Source organism: Lissotriton helveticus, chromosome 8, assembly GCF_964261635.1.
Source record: "Lissotriton helveticus chromosome 8, aLisHel1.1, whole genome shotgun sequence".
Lineage (NCBI taxonomy): Eukaryota > Metazoa > Chordata > Amphibia > Caudata > Salamandridae > Lissotriton > Lissotriton helveticus.
The window spans coordinates 51,175,133-51,182,632 of NC_136069.1; the positions used below are offsets into that span (position 1 = coordinate 51,175,133).

The 7,500-nt window shown below is 39.6% G+C and overlaps 4 non-coding genes across 4 annotated transcripts; all 4 read right to left on the reverse strand.

The window, feature by feature from the left end:
- Positions 1 to 1,550: 1,550 nt before the first annotated feature.
- On the reverse strand, positions 1,551 to 1,623 carry TRNAF-GAA (transfer RNA phenylalanine (anticodon GAA)). Its single transcript has one exon. It is a non-coding gene; the product is annotated as a tRNA-Phe (tRNA).
- A 510-nt stretch (positions 1,624 to 2,133) lies between these two features.
- On the reverse strand, positions 2,134 to 2,206 carry TRNAF-GAA (transfer RNA phenylalanine (anticodon GAA)). Its single transcript has one exon. It is a non-coding gene; the product is annotated as a tRNA-Phe (tRNA).
- Positions 2,207 to 3,299: 1,093 nt separating this feature from the next.
- Positions 3,300 to 3,372, reverse strand: TRNAF-GAA (transfer RNA phenylalanine (anticodon GAA)). The gene has a single exon. It is a non-coding gene; the product is annotated as a tRNA-Phe (tRNA).
- A 1,676-nt stretch (positions 3,373 to 5,048) lies between these two features.
- On the reverse strand, positions 5,049 to 5,121 carry TRNAF-GAA (transfer RNA phenylalanine (anticodon GAA)). The gene has a single exon. It is a non-coding gene; the product is annotated as a tRNA-Phe (tRNA).
- Between the last annotated feature and the right edge of the window lie 2,379 nt (positions 5,122 to 7,500).

Consider the following 7,500-nt stretch of genomic DNA (forward strand, 5'->3'; position numbering starts at 1 on the left):
CTTGTGCAATGGGTAAATAGAGTTTTGGGATCCGGGTTAGGTAGCGTTTTTTTAACTCTGAATGGACTAGCACTATATTACCCAGACGTATGTGGCCTGAGTAGGTAAGCAACGTCATCTGACTACTGACATCTGTGTTCAAGGGGAAGTTGAAGGTAAGGCAGACAAGAGTTTACATTACAAAAAAGCATGAAATGGGAAACATTCATAGTCTAACCTGAAGGCAAGAAATGTGGAAGCAAGTTTAGAAGGAGGACACAAAGCAAAGTCTATGTTAAATTGCTTGTGTTGTATATCAGTTGGAAAGAATTTGATGAATAGAGAAAAAAGTACTACAGCTGATTCCAAGACCTATTTTGTTAGAAGCAAGGAACCTCTCAACTGTGCCGAAACCCGGGATTGAACCAGAGACCTTTAGCTCTTCAGTCTAACGCTCTCCCAACTGAGCTATTTCGGCCTGCCGCTAGCTGAGGTCTTCATACTTTGATTTGAACCATTCAACAAACTAGATGCATGACCTGGATATTTACCCTTATATGTTAGAGATATGTTTTAAGGAGTCCTGTATCATTCAGCAGTTAACTTGTGCAATGGGTAAATAGCGTTTTTGGGATCCGGGTTAGGTAACGTTTTTTTAACTCTGAATGGACTAGCACTATATTACCCAGACGTATGTGGCCTGAGTAGGTAAGCAATGTCATCTGACTACTGACATCTGTGTTCAAGGGGAAGTTGAAGGTAATGCAGACAAGAGTTTACTTTACAAAAAAGCATGAAATGGGAAACATTCATAGTCTAACCTGAAGGCAAGAAATGTGGAAGCAAGTTTAGAAGGAGGACAGAAAGCAAAGTCTATGTTAAATTGCTTGTGTTGTATATCAGTTCGAAAAAATTTGATGAATAGAGAAAAAAGTACTGCAGCAGATTTCAAGACCTATTTTGTTGAAAGCAAGGAACCTCTCAACTGTGCCGAAAACCGGGATTGAAACAGGGACCTTTAGATCTTCCGTCTAACGCTCTCCCAACTGAGATATTTCGGCCTGCTGCTAGCTGTGGTCTTCATACTTTGATTTGAACCATTCAACAAACTAGATGCATGACCTGGATATTTACCCTTATATGTTAGAGATATGTTTTAAGGAGTCCTGTATCATTCAGCAGTTAACTTGTGCAATGGGTAAATAGCATTTTTGGGATCCGGGTTAGGTAGCGTTTTTTTAACTCTGAATGGACTAGCACTATATTACCCAGACGTATGTGGCCTGAGTAGGTAAGCAACGTCATCTGACTACTGACATCTGTGTTCAAGGGGAAGTTGAAGGTAATGCAGACAAGAGTTTACATTACAAAAAAGCATGAAATGGGAAACATTCATAGTCTAACCTGAAGGAAAGAAATGTGGAAGCAAGTTTAGAAGGAGGACAGAAAGCAAAGTCTATGTTAAATTGCTTGTGTTGTATATCAGTTGGAAAAAATTTGATGAATAGATAAAAAAGTACTACAGCTGATTCCAAGACCTATTTTGTTAGAAGCAAGGAACCTCTCATCTGTGCCGAAACCCGGGATTGAACCAGGGACCTTTAGATCTTCAGTCTAACGCTCTCCCAACTGAGCTATTTCGGCCTGCTGCTAGCTGTGGTCTTCATACTTTGATTTGAACCATTCAACAAACTAGATGCATGACCTGGATATTTACCCTTATATGTTAGAGATATGTTTTAAGGAGTCCTGTATCATTCAGCAGTTAACTTGTGCAATGAGTAAATAGCATTTTTGGGATCCGGGTTAGGTAGCGTTTTTTTAACTCTGAATGGACTAGTACTATATTACCCAGACGTATGTGGCCTGAGTAGGTAAGCAACGTCATCTGACTACTGACATCTGTGTTCAAGGGGAAGTTGAAGGTAATGCAGACAAGAGTTTACATTACAAAAAAGCATGAAATGGGAAACATTCATAGTCTAACCTGAAGGCAAGAAATGTGGAAGCAAGTTTAGAAGGAGGACAGAAAGCAAAGTCTATGTTAAATTGCTTGTGTTTTATTTCAGTTGAAAGAAATTTGATGAATAGAGAAAAAAGTACTACAGCTGATTCCAAGACCTATTTTGTTAGAAGCAAGGAACCTCTCAACTGTGCCGAAACCCGGGATTGAACCAGGGACCTTTAGATCTTCAGTCTAACGCTCTCCCAACTGAGCTATTTCGGCCTGCCGCTAGCTGAGGTCTTCATACTTTGATTTGAACCATTCAACAAACTAGATGCATGACCTGGATATTTACCCTTATATGTTAGAGATATGTTTTAAGTAGTCCTGTATCAGTCAGCAGTTAACTTGTGCAATGGGTAAATAGCGTTTTTGGGATCCGGGTTAGGTAGCGTTTTTTTAACTCTGAATGGACTAGCACTATATTACCCAGACGTATGTGGCCTGAGTAGGTAAGCAATGTCATCTGACTACTGACATCTGTGTTCAAGGGGAAGTTGAAGGTAATGCAGACAAGAGTTTACTTTACAAAAAAGCATGAAATGGGAAACATTCATAGTGTAACCTGAAGGCAAGAAATGTGGAAGCAAGTTTAAAGGAGGACAGAAAGTAAAGTCTATGTTAAATTGCTTGTGTTGTATATCAGTTGGAAACATGTTTTATGAATAGAGAAAAAAGTACTACAGCTGATTCCAAGACCTATTTTGTTAGAAGCATGGAACTTCTCAACTGTGCAGAAACCCGGGATTGAAGCAGGGACCTTTAGATCTTCAGTCTAACGCTCTCCCAACTGAGCTATTTCGGCCTGCTGCTAGCTGAGGTCTTCATACTTTGATTTGAACCATTCAACAAACTAGATGCATGACCTGGATATTTACCCTTATATGTTAGAGATATGTTTTAAGGAGTCCTGTATCATTCAGCAGTTAACTTGTGCAATGGGTAAATAGCGTTTTTGGGATCCGGGTTAGGTAGCGTTTTTTTAACTCTGAATGGACTAGCACTATATTACCCAGACGTATTTGGCCTGAGTAGGTAAGCAATGTCATCTGACTACTGACATCTGTGTTCAAGGGGAAGTTGAAGGTAAGGCAGACAAGAGGTTACTTTACAAAAAAGCATGAAATGGGAAACATTCATAGTCTAACCTGAAGGCAAGAAATGTGGAAGCAAGTTTAGAATGAGGACAGAAAGCAAAGTCTATGTTAAATTACTTGTGTTGTATATCAGTTGGAAAAAATTTGATGAATAGAGAAAAAAGTACTGTAGCAGATTACAAGACCTCTTTTGTCAGAAGCAAGGAACCTCTCAACTGTGCCGAAACCCGGGATTGAACCAGGGACCTTTAGATCTTCAGTCTAACGCTCTCCCAACTGAGCTATTTCAGCCTGCTGCTAGCAGTGGTCTTCATACTTTGATTTGAACCATTCAACAAACTAGATGCATGACCTGGATATTTACCCTTATATGTTAGAGATATGTTTTAAGGAGTCCTGTATCATTCAGCAGTTAACTTGTGCAATGGGTAAATAGCGTTTTTGGGATCCGGGTTAGGTAACGTTTTTTTAACTCTGAATGGACTAGCACTATATTACCCAGACGTATGTGGCCTGAGTAGGTAAGCAATGTCATCTGACTACTGACATCTGTGTTCAAGGGGAAGTTGAAGGTAATGCAGACAAGAGTTTACTTTACAAAAAAGCATGAAATGGGAAACATTCATAGTCTAACCTGAAGGCAAGAAATGTGGAAGCAAGTTTAGAAGGAGGACAGAAAGCAAAGTCTATGTTAAATTGCTTGTGTTGTATATCAGTTGGAAAAAATTTGATGAATAGAGAAAAAAGTACTGCAGCAGATTTCAAGACCTATTTTGTTGAAAGCAAGGAACCTCTCAACTGTGCCGAAAACCGGGATTGAAACAGGGACCTTTAGATCTTCAGTCAAACGCTCTCCCAACTGAGCTATTTCGGCCTGCTGCTAGCTGTGGTCTTCATACTTTGATTTGAACCATTCAACAAACTAGATGCATGACCTGGATATTTACCCTTATATGTTAGAGATATGTTTTAAGGAGTCCTATATCATTCAGCAGTTAACTTGTGCAATGGGTAAATAGCATTTTTGGGATCCGGGTTAGGTAGCGTTTTTTTAACTCTGAATGGACTAGCACTATATTACCCAGACGTATGTGGCCTGAGTAGGTAAGCAACGTCATCTGACTACTGACATCTGTGTTCAAGGGGAAGTTGAAGGTAATGCAGACAAGAGTTTACATTACAAAAAAGCATGAAATGGGAAACATTCATAGTCTAACCTGAAGGCAAGAAATGTGGAAGCAAGTTTAGAAGCAGGACACAAAGCAAAGTCTATGTTAAATTGCTTGTGTTGTATAGCAGTTGGAAAGAATTTGATGAATAGAGAAAAAAGTACTACAGCTGATCCCAAGACCTATTTTGTTAGACGCAAGGAACCTCTCAAGTGTGCCGAAACCCAGGATTGAACCAGGGACCTTTAGATCTTCAGTCTAACGCTCTCCCAACTGAGCTATTTTGGCCTGCTGCTAGCTGTGGTCTTCATACTTTGATTTGAACCATTCAACAAACAAGATGCATGACCTGGATATTTACCCTTATATGTTAGAGATATGTTTTATGGAGTCCTGTATCATTCAGCAGTTAACTTGTGCAATGGGTAAATAGCGTTTTTGGGATCCGGGTTAGGTAGCGTTTTTTTAACTCTGAATGGACTAGCACTATATTACCCAGACGTATTTGGCCTTAGTAGGTAAGCAATGTCATCTGACTACTGACATCTGTGTTCAAGGGGAAGTTGAAGGTAAGGCAGACAAGAGGTTACTTTACAAAAAAGCATGAAATGGGAAACATTCATAGTCTAACCTGAAGGCAAGAAATGTGGAAGCAAGTTTAGAAGGAGGACAGAAAGCAAAGTCTATGTTAAATTGCTTGTGTTGTATATCAGTTCGAAAAAATTTGATGAATAGATAAAAAAGTACTACAGCTGATTCCAAGACCTATTTTGTTAGAAGGAAGGAACCTCTCAACTGTGCCGAAACCCGGGATTGAACCAGGGACCTTTAGATCTTCAGTCTAACGCTCTCCCAACTGAGCTATTTCGGCCTGCTGCTAGCTGTGGTCTTCATACTTTGATTTGAACCATTCAACAAACAAGATGCATGACCTGGATATTTACACTTATATGTTAGAGATATGTTTTATGGAGTCCTGTATCATTCAGCAGTTAACTTGTGCAATGGGTAAATAGCGTTTTTGGGATCCTAGTTAGGTAGCGTTTTTTTAACTCTGAATGGACTAGCACTATATTACCCAGACGTATTTGGCCTGAGTAGGTAAGCAATGTCATCTGACTACTGACATCTGTGTTCAAGGGGAAGTTGAAGGTAAGGCAGACAAGAGGTTACTTTACAAAAAAGCATGAAATGGGAAACATTCATAGTCTATGCTGAAGGCAAGAAATGTGGAAGCAAGTTTAGAATGAGGACAGAAAGCAAAGTCTATGTTAAATTGCTTGTGTTGTATATCAGTTGGAAAAAATTTGATGAATAGAGAAAAAAGTACTACAGCTGATTCCAAGACCTATTTTGTCAGAAGCAAGGAACCTCTCAACTGTGCCGAAACCCGGGATTGAACCAGGGACCTTTAGATCTTCAGTCTAACGCGCTCCCAACTGAGCTATTTCGGCCTGCTGCTAGCTGTGGTCTTCATACTTTGATTTGAACCATTCAACAAACTAGATGCATGACCTGGATATTTACACTTATATGTTAGAGATATGTTTTAAGGAGTCCTGTATCATTCAGCAGTTAACTTGTGCAATGGGTAAATAGCGTTTTTGGGATCCGGGTTAGGTAACGTTTTTTTAACTCTGAATGGACTAGCACTATATTACCCAGACGTATGTGGCCTGAGAAGGTAAGCAATGTCATCTGACTACTGACATCTGTGTTCAAGGGGAAGTTGAAGGTAATGCAGACAAGAGTTTACATTACAAAAAAGCATGAAATGGGAAACATTCATAGTCTAACCTGAAGGCAAGAAATGTGGAAGCAAGGTTAGAAGGAGGACACAAAGCAAAGTCTATGTTAAATTGCTTGTGTTGTATATCAGTTAGAAAAAATATGATGAATAGTGAAAAAAGTACTACAGCTGATTCCAAGACCTATTTTGTTAGAAGCAAGGAACCTCTCAACTGTGCCGAAACCCGGGATTGAACCAGGGACCTTTAGATCTTCAGTCTAACGCTCTCCCAACTGATCTATTTCAGCCTGCTGCTAGCTGTGGTCTTCATACTTTGATTTGAACCATTCAACAAACTAGATGCATGACCTGGATGTTTACCCTTATATGTTAGAGATATGTTTTAAGGAGTCCTGTATCATTCAGCAGTTAACTTGTGCAATGGGTAAATAGAGTTTTGGGATCCGGGTTAGGTAGCGTTTTTTTAACTCTGAATGGACTAGCACTATATTACCCAGACGTATGTGGCCTGAGTAGGTAAGCAACGTCATCTGACTACTGACATCTGTGTTCAAGGGGAAGTTGAAGGTAAGGCAGACAAGAGTTTACATTACAAAAAAGCATGAAATGGGAAACATTCATAGTCTAACCTGAAGGCAAGAAATGTGGAAGCAAGTTTAGAAGGAGGACACAAAGCAAAGTCTATGTTAAATTGCTTGTGTTTTATTTCAGTTGAAAGAAATTTGATGAATAGAGAAAAAAGTACTACAGCTGATTCCAAGACCTATTTTGTTAGAAGCAAGGAAGCTCTCAACTGTGCCGAAACCCGGGATTGCACCAGGGACCTTTAGATCTTCAGTCTAACGCTCTCCCAACTGAGCTATTTCGGCCTGCTGCTAGCTGAGGTCTTCATACTTTGATTTGAACCATTCAACAAACTAGATGCATGACCTGGATATTTACCCTTATATGTTAGAGATATGTTTTAAGTAGTCCTGTATCAGTCAGCAGTTAACTTGTGCAATGGGTAAATAGCGTTTTTGGGATCCGGGTTAGGTAGCGTTTTTTTAACTCTGAATGGACTAGCACTATATTACCCAGACGTATGTGGCCTGAGTAGGTAAGCAATGTCATCTGACTACTGACATCTGTGTTCAAGGGGAAGTTGAAGGTAATGCAGACAAGAGTTTACTTTACAAAAAAGCATGAAATGGGAAACATTCATAGTGTAACCTGAAGGCAAGAAATGTGGAAGCAAGTTTAAAGGAGGACAGAAAGTAAAGTCTATGTTAAATTGCTTGTGTTGTATATCAGTTGGAAACATGTTTTATGAATAGAGAAAAAAGTACTACAGCTGATTCCAAGACCTATTTTGTTAGAAGCATGGAACTTCTCAACTGTGCAGAAACCCGGGATTGAAGCAGGGACCTTTAGATCTTCAGTCTAACGCTCTCCCAACTGAGCTATTTCGGCCTGCTGCTAGCTGAGGTCTTCATACTTTGATTTGAACCATTCAACAAA